Source organism: Miniopterus schreibersii (assembly GCF_964146895.1).
Source record: "Miniopterus schreibersii genome assembly, chromosome: X".
Taxonomy (NCBI): domain Eukaryota; kingdom Metazoa; phylum Chordata; class Mammalia; order Chiroptera; family Miniopteridae; genus Miniopterus; species Miniopterus schreibersii.
The window spans coordinates 104,379,253-104,393,689 of NC_138104.1; positions in this window are offsets into that span (position 1 = coordinate 104,379,253).

A 14,437-nucleotide genomic window follows, 5' to 3' on the forward strand; every position below is an offset into this window, starting at 1 on the left:
AGACTGTGTAATAGTTAATAATAAAGAGTTAAATGAATTCAAATGATGGAACTCAAGACATCTGTAGGCACGCTGAATTCCACAGTTTATATTAAGCTCCTGGAGAGTTTATATTTGAACTATATATAAAGTAATGCAGTTTATGTTGAAGCGGTGTGTGTGAGAGTGTGTGTGTTTTGTGTAAGGGGAGCTACAGCCAAAATACACATCGCTAGGAATAGCTCACTTTCTCTCTCAGTGTTTGCATTGGGCTCAGGAAACATTCGTCTCCTGCTTCCAGCTCAATGCAAATGGATTCAATTCTTCTGGCTTTTTCAGCAATTCTTACACCCCTGGAAGGGGTTCCTGGGACGTGGGGCTAGGCCCTTCCCATCTTTCACCTGGACAGAGACGCCAGTCTTGACTGGGGGACCATCCTGCCCACATTCAACCTGTTCCCCTCTCTGAAGTCAGGGGAAATCATTCAAATATAAGTCAAATCTTACTCCTTCTCTGCTCAACATCTCCCAGCGACATCTCAACAAATTCAGTGTAGCAGCCCAAGTCCTCGAGACGGTCTGCAGCCCTCGGTGGTCTGGCCTCCACACGCCCCTCGCTCTCTCTTCTCAGTTTTGAACGTCTCCATTCTGGTTCACCTCTTTGCTGTTCCTGGAAAGCTTTCAATTTCCCACTCCCCATACCCCCACCTTCGCCAGTCTAACTGTGTCAGGAGAGCAAGAAGCCAGGAAAATCCCTGGGCATGCGGAATGGGGAAACCGAGATGAGAAGATTCAACAAGGCCAAACAGTTTGGGGCAGCTTGCAGCCAGCTTGTGAATCGCAAGGCCTTATCTTCCCCAAACAAGGACACTTGGGAGCAAATGGTTAGCACCTCTCCTCCCTAACCAGAGAATACGTAGATTAAATCTCCCTGGCCTGGGAAAAATAGAGAACAGAGGCCCCAGCTAGGCCCAAGGACAAATATCACTTGGGGGAATGCTAGGGCAGGAGGAAAAGAAAGTTGGAAAAAGGGAGAGTTTTATCTCACCTACTGAACAAAGAAGTCAGTGGCCTTAGGATTTGCCAAAAAAGGATGACCACGTATGAGTACAAACATCTGGAGATAAGCCACAACCATGTAGAGGGCAACCTTGAAATGCAGTCTGCTACCCAAGACATAGGGCACAGGAAGCTTTGAAACCTATAGGAGGAAGAATATAAAATGCTTGAACCTCCATCAGGTGGGGCGCTCAGACTAGCTGGGTGCCCACGTGTGCTACATGACAACCCTGTATTTCTAATAAATTTGCTTGCTTTGCTACCACCCTGTGGTTCATCACTCATCTGAAATCTTTAAGAGATTTAAATAAACAGCTTCCAAAGTACATGGTTTATTTTTTAAAAATCTACGACATCGACTAGTTCATCACAGTTAACTCATAGCTACGTACTTTACTCCGTGAAATCTCCAACTGGAGGGGTTTAGGGGTGGCTTGTCACCTGAACATCTTAGGAAAATCTAACTTAATCAGGAAAGTTTCTTAGTCTTTCTCTTTCAGCCAAACCTTTCTTTCATCTGCATCTTGTTTTAAGTCTCTTTAGACTGATGAGCATGGTGGTTCGAGCCAAGAAAGAGTGGGTGGGAATTCGAGGCCTCCAGTTGCAACTAGAACGGGATAATATTCCACCATGATCTGAACCTGACTGGACCACGCACATTTCTACCATCCTTGAGTAAAAACAGTAAATCTGCACCATGTCCAGAGAGAGCTTCCCAGAATGCCAATGGAGACAGACAGTTTCTCCATTCCCTGAAGCTGTACAGGGACCAAGTGTGCAGTCCAGAGAATAATGATGAAATATTGTTTCTAGAATAAATAATGCATTCGTTTTAAAGCTCCTACCACACAAAAAAAAAGAGGAAAAAAATTATGCTCCTATAAAAAGACACAAGATCAAATTGTCTTGACTTAACATTTTCTTCATGCTATTTTATCGAAATTTCCATTGTCTTTCTTGAGATACAATTTTCTGCTGCTTTGGTTCCAAGATAAAAATGTGAGTTTGCTCTCATTTTCCCTGCTGCCACAGCACCTGAGAGAAGACGTTACCACACTAAAGAGAGCAGAGTCTTAACTCTCTGCCTTGCTTTGAGGATACTCATGAATTAGGAGCGTTTGGCAAATGAAGAGGAGACGGAAGATGGTAAGACGATGGGTGGTGAGCACACGACGCGATATACAGATCATGTGTCACAGAAATGTGCACTCGAAACCCATATAGTCTCATTAACCAAAGCAGCCCCAATACATCCCAGGGCTGGGGAAGGAACCTGCAACCTAGGTACGTGCCATTGACCGGGAATCAAACCCGTGACCTTTTGGTGCGCAAGCCGATGCTCTAACCACTGAGCTACACCAGCCAGGGCTAGTCACCAGTTCCTATGAAAACAGACTTCTGTAAAGTCACCTAGCAGCCTCTGCTATCCTCACCACCCGTGTCCTTACTTACGGCTCCCGTGTAGTCCTGAGTCTCAGCAGGGACACCTGGAAGATGGCCCCGTCTTTGGCACATCCACCCACTTCATAGAGCCACCTCTGTCTAGCCTTCTGGACTCGTCCATCTGTGCTCCCCTACCTCACTCATCTTCGGGGCCCACCTCTCACACCCCACGCCATTTCCGGGCCCAGCTAGATGTCCTTAGCAATGTTCACACACACGACGTCCATCTCTGTGGCAAATGAAAGGGGCGCTTGTCTGAACCCCTCATCAGCATGTCAAAGAGCATCGTAAAGACCTGCCAGCACCGGGGACACAGAGCTTATTGAGAATATCTGGCTGGGAAACACAGCGTTCTAGAGTTTCCCTTCCAATGGGATGCCAGGCTGAAGCTGCTGGCGGGGAGTCTGGGAGCCAGTGGAGGGATTCTGTCCAGCTTGGCAGTGGCCCTACCACATAGGGAGCCAACAGGACCACCCACAGGTGACACCATCCAGGGCCCATTGGAAGGACTCCAGTTGGATCCATGGCATCCCATTAAATCCCCATTTGGGTGATGGACTGGCACAAAGAGGCAGCTCTGTGAGCAAGAGCAGGCTTACTGATCAGAAATACATGTGTGTTCCCATCCCACCTCTCCGCAAATGGCCCCAGGTTGGGACTCACCCAAACGGCCTTGAATGAGCACGTCTGAGGTGGAGACGCCAACCTTGGCTTCTGTCTTGCATAGGCAAAATGGCCCTGGGAATGAAAGGGCTGGGCTGTTCGCCTGCCAGGCTCCTTGTGACCCGGATGAAGACACAAACCTCCTTGTTGGGTGAGGAGAAGGGGTGCCAGGGCCTGAGACTTTCCAAAGAGTGGGGGGAGAGAACGCCAGGGAGGCCAGAGTACCTACAAAGTAGGAACATGGGGCCCACTCGGTAGGTTGGTATCTACTCATTTCTAGCTCAATACCTGCTAAGTAGGAAAACAGGACACACTCAACAGCAGTTGTTATCTACTCATTTTTAGCTCAATGCCCAGGATTTCCGGAAGAGTCTTTCCTTCAGAGGGAAGACTTACTCCAATTAGCTGTGGATGCGATGGTGGGAACCATCGGCAGTAGGGAGGCAACACCGTCGCCATTGAGGCTGGGGGTGAAAAACCAAAATGAGAGTCAACAGACCCGCATTCAAAGGAGAGTCCTCCGGGAAACGTAGATAACCCGCTTCTGCCACCAGCACTCAGGCGGGGCTGGCTGCTAGTTAGAAGGATGGAACGCAGGTCTGCCTAATGCAACGTTGACACTTGAGAACCCACCCAAGTCTCCGTGGTCCAGGGCAGTAAATACACGTCCAGAGAGGGCTTTCGGTGCTCGGCCGCTCCTGCCAGACTCTCGCGCAGACCTGGAGTGATTTATGAGGACTCAGAGACTGTATTCAGGGGCCACCAAGTCCTCCCTCCCGCTGTATGTCGCACAGAGCGTGCTGCTGGGGAGCCACCCGACTCACAGTCCTGGGAGGCTTTGTCCAGGGGGAGGGGCTGAGTCCTGGGAGGGGTTCCCCAGAGGGTGGGGGTGAGCCCTGGGAGGGTTCCCCAGGGGGAGGGGCTGAGCCCTGGGAGGGGTTCCCCAGGGGGAGGGTCTGAGTCCTGGGAGGGGTTCCCCAGGGGGTGAGGCTGAGTCCTGGGAGGGGTTCCCCACGGGGTGGGGGTAAGTTCTGGGAGGGGTTCTCCAGGGGGAGGGGCTGAGTCCTGGGAGGGGTTCTCCAGGGGGGAGGGGGTGACAGCCACTTGGCTCTCCCGTCGATATTTCTTTTCTCGTCAGAAAAATGAGAACCACTCTTTATTTGGAAGTAAGATGTGTTTTTGTCTAAAGAAAATGTTTTTCCATCTGCCCACCTGTAATAATTCATTTACATCTCCTTAGAAGTAGGCTTTTTTTTTTTTTTGCAGCCTTTCTTTACTTACAGAAACACAAGACACAGAGAATTTAATATGAAATAAAAATTGCAGATGAGGGGGAACACAGGCCTGTCAGCCTCCTGTGGTTCATATTTTCCCACCAGACCTTCTCATGAGATTCGGGGCTCCCTGTGAGTATGGGCCCTGGAGGAAAGCTCCAGCCTCCCATACTCTGAACAGCACCCTCATCATTGAGAAGTGAGCCCCGAGAATCAAGCTTTGTGGCAAGTTTCACCCGGAATAGGTGTGTTTGCAGCACACTTCAGACGGTGCCAATGGTATTGCAACCAACAGATCTAGAAAAGGAAATAGGAGAGCCGGGTTTCTCTTCCTTGACCATGGGACACATTATGCGACGGATGACAGCTGCTCAAATCCTGCAGAAGGCCCTGCAGCAGCCCCGCCACTCCTCCCTGTACGCAATCAGAACAAGAGGATGCTTTGCTCCCTGGATCTCAGATAAGCTGCTGTGTTCCCAGAAGAGAACTTGAGTTCGGTCTACGACAAGCATGTTACACTGTTGCAAGAAAGCAGCTCCACTTACACAACCACATCTGCCAGGGAGGCCTGCGGGAGGATACATTGTAACACTGTATCTTTATCCCGCTACAGTCTTGAACTCCGCCGCCTTCATTCCGCAGCAGGGAAACCTGAGCAACGAACCAAACTCAACCCATTGTTTTCTCTGGAATCTTGGAATCTTTCAGGCTATCAAAAAAAAAAAAAAAAAAAAAAAAAAAAGAGCTGCTCCTTTCAACATAAACCAGTGACCTGTGTACAGAAGAACATTGCACCTCACTGCACACTCAACAAACTCACAAAAAAAGACCAAACCGTGCACCTGAGACCAGATGGCCCCCAAGACTTGGGGTTCCCTTCTGTGATGGGGCCTGAGGGTTCCCCAGGAGAGCTCTCTGCAAGCAGCCCCCTGACAGGGAGTTGACCTCCCTGACCCCTCACACGGCATGCTCGGGGCCCTTCCGCCGGGGCCGGAGCCTTAGGCCTGGCAGGTGTCTCAGACGCAGTTCTGCCAGCCCTGAAACACAGTGGCTTCTGGAAGAGGCAATGAGGAAGCAGGGGCACCCTCTGGGCAGGAGTTTAAGGGTCACTGCACAAATGAGAGATAAATGACGGCTCTGGACAGACAGGTCTTATTCAGGAAACTCTAAAGTATCAGCGGAGTGAGAGCCGGCCGGGCGCTGGCAGAGGTGGCTGGCTCAGCAGAGACGGCGGAGTTGCCTCAGAGGAGCTGGCTCTCGGGATGTGCTGGTCAGAGGAGCCTTTGCAGAGCACAGCGCCCAGGTCAGAGACGCAGACCCTATGCCCTTCTTTATGGGCTACAGAGGCAGGTAGGGCTCCTTGAGGATGGAACCCGACATATTCTGCGTGACAAACAGAACATTTTTATTTTTCATTCAAAATCGTCACCCTCTATGTTACATTCAACCATTTTTAAAATTTTCCTTTTAATGCTCATCCCAGGATATTTTTTCCGTTGCTTTTTCAGGGACAATAGAAGGGAGAGAGGGAGAGAGAGAGAAACATGGATGTGAGACACACACATTGACTAGTTGCCTCCAGCACACGCCTGGACCAGGAACAGGGATTGAGCCTGCAACTGGCTGGAATTGAACCCGGGACCCTTCAGTCCCAGGGCCGCTGTTCGAACCACTGAGCAAACCGGCGAGGTCTACATTCAACAATTTGGAAAGACGTTTCCCTAGCCGGGGCACAGCTGAACTCTTTGATTACGAGAATTTAGAATACCTGGGCCCCACGGGCTGAAATGCTTCCAGGTGGCAGAAGGGACATTTAAAAACCCGGCTTTGAAAATTCCTAGGGAGCCAGCTGGTCCACATAATTCAACGCGAGAGGGCCGTTATTTCCTCAAAACTGACATTTTATGTAATGCAGAGTTCAACGCCTGCATCCAGACCCTGGCGTGCAAGCCGGGCCTCGGCAACACACGGCTGTCAGCGTCGCGGGAAGCGTCTCCGGTTCGCGATGATTCCCTTCGGAGGGTTACCGCCGGCCGTATTTTTTTTTTTTTTTTTTTTTTACAACCTCGCGACATCAGGGTTCCCCCCACTGTGAAACGCGTCCTCAAACTGAACTGACCTTTTTGTTTCCTGCAAAGATATTATGTGTTTGCAATGGAAACATAGAATCTATCGAGTTTTGAAACAAATGTGCGTCAGGTTTCTTATTTTTTTTTAATGTTTATTGATTTTAGAGAGAGGGAGGGCGAGGGAGAGAGAAACATTGATGGGCTGCCTCCTGCACGCCCGCCACTGGGGATCGAGCCGGCAACTCGGGCACGTGCCCCGGACGGGGAATCGAACCGGCGACCTCGCGGTGCCCGAGGTGATGCCCGACCAACTGAGCCCCACCGGCCAGGCCTTACGCCTCTCCTAAGTTATGTGATACGAGCTCTATGAAATTCATGGGATTCGAAGGAACCACTGCGCACGTCGGCAGAGATCGGGGTTACAGGCCTCGGCCATCCGTAGCCGCCCCGGGAGGCAGCTGCACCCCGTTTCTACAAACGGTGTCCACGCAATTCAATATGGTTTAAACGACAGCAGCGACCAAAGGCCGTGACTCCCCTCAGGGGCTCACGTGACGTATCAATTTCACGACAGATCTGACTTAAAGACAGAATTAGTTACGCGGCAATCAATAATTTTACCCTCAGCGTGGCGTTAATAACAGCATCAGGGGGCTCACTGGTTCCACAGTCCGTTCAGCTAAGACTTCCCGAGCGAGCTCTATGTCAGACACGGAAAATAGCGACGGACTACATTACGGTCCTCGCTCTTGGGGGGAAAACTTGGGCAAAGACGTAAATACGCATTTCATTAAACCATGCCAGACTCTAAATACAACGTGGCTCAGCGGGGAGAGCGTCAGCCCCAGCACCCAAGGGTCACGGGTTCGATTCCCAGTCAAGGGCACGCACGTGGGTTGCAGGTTCGATCCCTGGGCCGGGTCAGGGTGGGTGCAGGAGGCGACCAGTCGACGTGTCTCTCACATCAATGTTTCTCTCTCCCCCCCCCCCCCCCACTATCTCTAATAATGGAAAAAATATCCTGGAGTCAGGGTTAACCCAAAAAACCACAAAAAACATGTCTAAGGTCACTGATGGTCAGAAAGAAAACTTTCCCTTGGTGCCCAGGTCTGAAAGCCGGGTGCTCCCAATGAACATGACTGCCGGCGGCGACTGAACGAATCGCATCCGGCTCGGGAAACGTCTTTCCAAATTGTCGAATGTAGACCTCGCCGGTTTGCCCAGTGGTTCGAACCGCTGATCGGCTCCACCGGGACCCCAGGGCCCAGCCGCGAAGGGCATTCAGGAAAATGCTCCGTGGCTGCTCGCGGGTCACCCCTGGTCATTCACGGGGGGCACCCGGGACGAGCCTGCGGATTCTACCGGAGGCGCTTACATTCGTTTTACTCAAACATTTTTTTTTTTTAATTATTACCTGCCCAAGAAGCCTGTGCAGGCATCCTTTCCTCTCACGGCCGCTTCCAATGACGTCCTAGTACCTTAGAAATTCTGTGTATCTGTTTACATATCCCGCACGCGTCTGTATTTTATACCCAAAGGGTACGCGGTTTTCATCGCCAAGGACCCACTTCCAGCCCCTCGGGGGTGCTAATACCCCAGCTGCAAATATCGCCCCGAATGTCAGAGCGTGGGACTCGCGCCACGGTCCCCTTTTCAGGCCGGCTCCTCTCCCTCAGTCGTGAGCATTAAGGTCCCCCCGGGTCCACCGGGGGCCCCGTAGCTCCTTCCTCTTTAGCCCCGAGGGATACCCCGCCGGCTGGACGGACCACCGTTTACCCGCCGCCCCCTGAAGGCTTCGCTGCCCCGCGTTGGCCACGACTGCTCCGCGCATCACGGTCGGGTTTTGCGTGGACTAAAAGCAGACACTCCCCCCGAACTCATAGCCGGCGGCCTCAAACCCGCACGTCACACGCACACACACGCAGGCACACACGTGCACGCACATGAAAACCACACCGAGAAAGACGCCCGTGCTCGCCCAGGGCCCGGAAACCACCGTGGGACACCTCGGTTTCCACGTCCCACGGGAGTGGCCGGATTACAGAACCAGGGCCAATTTTCCTTTCTTTGCAAACATCGACGAAAGCTCGTTAAACCAACAGGGCCCCCCTTTCCTAGGAGGGAGTGTGTCCGAACGGTCACTCTGCTCGGACGTAAAGTACATCGGGACGCAGAAAGTGAGGTTGATGGCTTACCTGGAGACACCCGGTCCCTCGGGGGTGCAGGTGGGCCGCGGGGGACACCGAATGATCGCGCAAACGGCCGCGATGCAGCGAGATTGCTCCGGCCGGCAGGTCGCTGGGGCCACCGACCGCGCTGTCCTGTCGGGGCCAACGCACCGAACTTTCCAAAGCCGGAGACCACAGGGTCAGGTTTCGTCTCCTTGACGCGGGAGGTCGGGGGCCTTCGCTTCCCTCGTTAGTCTGAGTAAAAAATACCTCCTTTGACAAATTGGAAACCGCGGCGGGCGGGATGATTTAAATCTCTGAACACGTGTGCTCAGGGCCGCCCATCCGAAAATAACATTTATTTAGAATATTCATCGCTTTTCCTTGATCTCCTCGAAAGGCTGTTAAAATCCAATTGTTTGCATATATTTTTTTTTAAAAAATGCATGTCAGACAAGGAGCTTCACGGCTTCACAAGTATCCTTTATGGAAGAGCATTAGTAATAAAAAAAGTGTATTAGGGTCCCTATCTCATCCGAAATCTCCCTGAAACTTAAACACGGAGAACCTAAAAAGGAACCTAAAATAATCGGGTCTTAAAACCACGGCAAACTTGGAGTTTAAGGAGGAAAACGAATATGAAATGAGGCGAAACGAATGGCCCCACGTGCCGCCGTTTTCAGTAAATCGAAACCCGTTTTCGTGGTCGCTCATGGCCTCCCGCACGTGCTCTCCCCGCACGTGAGCGTTTCGATGCGGCTGATCTTTGGAATCACATTAAAGATTTCAGTGTATTTGCTGGTATTAAAACGCCTTCGGAAGACGTCGCTATTAGGGACATAGCGGGAACGCACAGACTTGCATATTTTGACCAGCAATTTACTGACTGTTGTTTGTTGCAGAAAATTAAAATGTTATTTATACACGTGTAATTTGTCATGATTAATTTGCACGCCACACCTTACTGGTTAGAAAAATGCGTTTTTTTATTTTTACTTAAAAAAAATATTAGGACTCTGTAGTTGCATTTAAGACATTCTGGTTTCACCTGGCATCTTACAACATATTCCTTTAAAGTCTATGATTTTAGGGTCTCAGGTAACGGACAAAGGTCCGTTCGGTCAGCTCAACGCTGGCAAAGAAATGAGTCCCCCAAACTGGAGAACTGACCTTTGAAACAGCGCTTTCTACTAACATGGAAAAAAGATATTGTTCTTGCAAAAAAGATACCCCCAATCCCTTGGAAAATATCACGATAGCCTAAAAATTCATGCTCACAAGTCCCGTTCTCACTCCCCCTCGAAGGGACATTTCGAGGCCTGGGCGCTGGGCTCCTGCCCGAGTGGCAGCTCTGCCTCGGGTGCCCTTCACGGCCGCCTTCCTGAGCCTGCGGGTGATGAGCGGCTTCTTATTGAACTCGCCGGCCCGTTGCTCACGTGCGTAATGAAAGCGGCGGTCCCTGTTCTGAAGGGGAAACCCCCACTTTCAATCTATGTGCTTAGAAATGTTGTGCTCAAAGTTCCCAATCACGCCTGGCTGGCGTGACTCGGTGGTTGAATATCGACCTTTGAACCAGGAGGTTGCGGGTTCGATTCCCAGTCAGGGCACATGCCCGGGTTGTGGGCTCGACCCCCAGTAGGGGGCGTGCAGGAGGCAGCCGATCGACGACTGACTCTCATCACTGATATTTCTCTCTCTCTCTCTCCCTGGCTCTAAAAAAACATTTTTAAAAAATAAAACATTTTAAAAAATATGTTAAAAATTTTAAAAACATTAAAAAAACATTTTTTTAAATAAAAAAATATTAAAAAGTTTCCAATCATGTGGTTCTGTGACTTACGCTAGCAAGTTAGACATCATCTTGCCAGGAGAAATGGGTCCCGTCTTAACATAAGTTTAACTTCACAGACCCCACTGTCACTTCAAATTTGGCAAAGCTGCCCGTGAGCTCCCGGCGTGAAGCCCCCCCCGGGTGGGAGCGATCTGAGTGAGGCCCTGATATTGATCCCTAGACGGAGAGTGAGCGTTTCCTGCCGGCTGTCGGCGACCTGTTAGTTCCGAGCTCGGCGTTTACATTTGACCGTCCACTTGTCACAGAGAGGAAGGCGATTCTCTGGTTAGCAGGAAAAATAGGATTTGACCCAAATTATCAGAGTGACTGCCCTGCTCGGGAGAGAAGCCCTGAGGTACATAAACGACATTGAGGGTGAGATATGAAGAGAGATGGAGTGACCGCACCATGCTGACCCTCCTGTCTGTCACCGTTTAGTGGGTGGGGTTAAGGGCACGCCAACAAGGTCAAGGGCAGGTCAGAACCCCCAGGGAGGGAGGCTGACTTTGCTCAGATCCCTGCTCACTTCAGTTACGTCAGGACGCACTTATAGGTGACCACAGTCCTTGAGATCAGGGACACAGCAAGTGTGTTGGAGAAAAGTAGAAAGCTAGGCTAATTTGTAATTCGAGTTTAACCAATTGGAAAATAACCATAGGATCATTTAACTACAAGGGACAGGTGGAAAAGGTCATGTGAGGAAGAAAGCCAAGTCGGATGTGAAGAGCTGTGGAGACGGAGGCAAGGGCCGCGCTGAGGAGCGCAGGGGCCTCCAGAATCCGGGGGAGGTGGGAAATCGGGTCCTTCCCTCGCCCGTCTGCAAGGAATGCAGCTGGAGGTCAGCCCACGGAGACCGACTCGGACCGACCTGCACAGAGCCAGATACCGTGTTGTTGGAGCAGCCACAGGGAAAGCGTGCGGATGCGTCTGTGGATTAATAAAGAGCTGAGCAAATGAACGGACGAGCAAGTAATAAATGCACAGAGCTGACTGTCTGGGGCGCCTCCCTCGCCAGGGACGGAGGTCCCGGGGTCGCTGCAACTCTGCGCTTACAGGTCTGCGCTCTGCCTCTCGGCACATTGTGGATGCTGGATGGATACTTTGTTTCCTTGTCATCTCCTTCTGTCAGTTTACTTTAATCAGCAAACCAGGTGGAGGCAACAGAGAATCACACTCCCTCTCCTCTTAGGACGTTTCGTTACATTGTTTCGGCTTTGGAGCCGTTACACATTCCTGCCTTGTTCCCAAGCAGAGGAAGGGCTTCTTAACGTTCTCGAGATTTCCCCAGATCAGCTCCAAACCACATACCGGCCACTTTAGAAGGAACAAGAGCCAGCCCGTCGACACCCTCACTTGAAAGCCTCCCGTGGTCCCACAGCCACCTTTTATTCATTTAAACTGGAGCTGCCTGAAACATTCCTTCGGACCACGACTGCGGGAAAGTGCTCCTTTCGAGGGCCCTACGACTGTTCTGATATTAAACCGCACAATAGGCAAAGATATTTCTAAAATATACCAGACAGCAATGGTGTATTTCCATCTTATCGTTTACACCAGGTCCTGCTAATCCCATAAAAGCAAAATCAAAAGAGATGCAAGTACGGAACCCGATTCTATTGATGACTCCGGGCAGCAGTTTTAGCTCTGGATGCTCCTTCAAATACTCTAGGGGAGCTTTAGAGAACGGAAGGGCCCCCACCCTGCTCCACCCTCCCACCCACGCCATCGCCGAATGGGCACGGGCCCCCCACTGGCTTTACAAACAGCCCTCTAGTTGCCCATAATGAGGTATCACCCTCGTTAAAAATGACCACAAGCACTCTGTCTGGTTTGGCTCAGTGGTTAGAGCTTCAGCCCTTGGACTCAGGGTCCCAAGTTTGTATTCCAGCCAAGGGCACGTACCTGGGTTGCAGGCTCGATTCTCCGTCCTGGTCGGGGTGCATGTGGGAGGCAACCAATCCATGTGTCTCTCTCACGTCGATGTTTTTTCCCCTCTCTCCCACTCTCTCTGAAAAGCAATGGAAAAAAAACATCCTCAAGTGAGAATTAAAAAAATAAAATTAAATTAAAAAACGACTTCAAGCAACTAAACACTTGAGACCCTACATACGGGATATTCTGTCCAGTGAACACAAAGCTTTCGTGGCCACGTTTCGTCCTACCTACCGCACCAGTGTTGACTGAGGCCTCAGTCTTCCTGTCAGCTGAAATCCACCCCTAACTGTCGCGGGTATTACGAAGCCCTTATCTAAGATTTACCCTTCACATTGATTCATAGTCACACAATGGGCACGTCAGGTCTATTTACAAACTGTAAGACTGAGTCTCCCCAAGGACACAGTAACGCTGAAATCGGGCGCACGAATCACTGTCGTTAAAACGGAATCGTATTATTGTGGTTTAAAAATATTGCATTCAGTGAAAAAAGCTCGTGAAACGGGCGGATTGAGTCCCTACTGAACACCCCTTTTCCAATCGACAGGCCACGCCCTTCAGTCCACACAGCTGAACAAGTATCACAAATAAATTAAGCTGATTTGCAGACACAGAACCTTGCAAAACCACTGGCCCCACCGAACGTTTCCCAGCTGTAGTCAGTGTCTCCTCCGGACGTCTCATTACTTTCCCGATTCTGGAACATTTCCCACGACACAGTCATCTGGGAAATGCTGGATTTCGTTGAAGCTCCTCACCCAGATTTGTAAATGCCCGATTAGCTTTCGATCCCAGTCTTACACCTGCATTCTAATTATAACCCAACGAAAAGAGCATTCCACGTTCTCTAAGGAGACCGAGGGAGTCTTTCCTGCTTATTTTTGTATTCCGCCCCCCCCCCCATTTTTTCACACTGGGAAGTGTTGGTAAAAAATTACTGTGTAGCATCTGCTTAAACACTTTGAAGTTAGCAACAGATTTAAGGCAACATCATCTTATCAAAGGATCTCTACAGTTGAATCTTCTGTGATGTACCAGCCAATTTTTTTTTTTTAAATATGTTTTTATTGATTTGAGAGGAAGGTAGAGGAGACAGAGAGAGAGAGGCATGGGTGAGAGAGAAACATCAATCGGCTGCCTCCTGCACACCCACTGTTGGGGATCGAGCCCCAAACCCGGACATGGGCCCTGACCAGGAATCGAACCCACTGTCCCAACCGGGCTGTACAAGCCAATCTTAATCCCAGTCATCTTAGATGTCTGATAGTCGCGTTTAAGCACTGGCCAAGCAAGACCGGTGAATGTAGAGATCAAAAGGTTTGGCAACGTGGTTCATAATATCCAAGTGATACATCTTGCTTTGCAATTTCCGTGACATTTTCTGTCTCTTCACTTTGCTTCCACTTTGTGCTTAATTCTTTCAAGAGTTGACAGTTATATGCATCCACCCAAAAGGCATTGCCAAAAAAAAAAAGGCACTGCCAGTTTTTTTTTTTTTTTAATTTAAAAAGGCTGTTTTCATGAGCATCTTGAGGCAGAATACTTCCTTTTACTTATTGCAAGTGAAAGTCATAAATTTGTATACTTTTACACATTTAACTAGAAAGGGAAAGATATGTAATTATTCATTTGATTGATGACTTAATTTTCCCACTTTAACTTGCTACAAAGTACTAACTGTCTTCCCCTCCCCAGGGATATTTTTTCCATTGCTTTTTCAGAGAGAGAGTAGAAGACAGGGAGGGGGGATGCATGTACTTGCAACCCAGGTACATGTCCTTGATCAGGAATCGAACCCAAGACCCTTCGTTCTGCCAGGCGACGTTCTAACCACTGAGCCAAACCGGCCAGGGCTAACTATCTTTTTAAACAAAATGAGTCTATGAAAAGGGCACATTGTATTAAATATATTAAAATATAAAATACTCTCAGGAGACCGTGGAGAGGGTTACAAATGACACTCCGATACTTCAAGACCACAGTCAGTAACCTATGTGTTGTCTGCCTTGTATACACA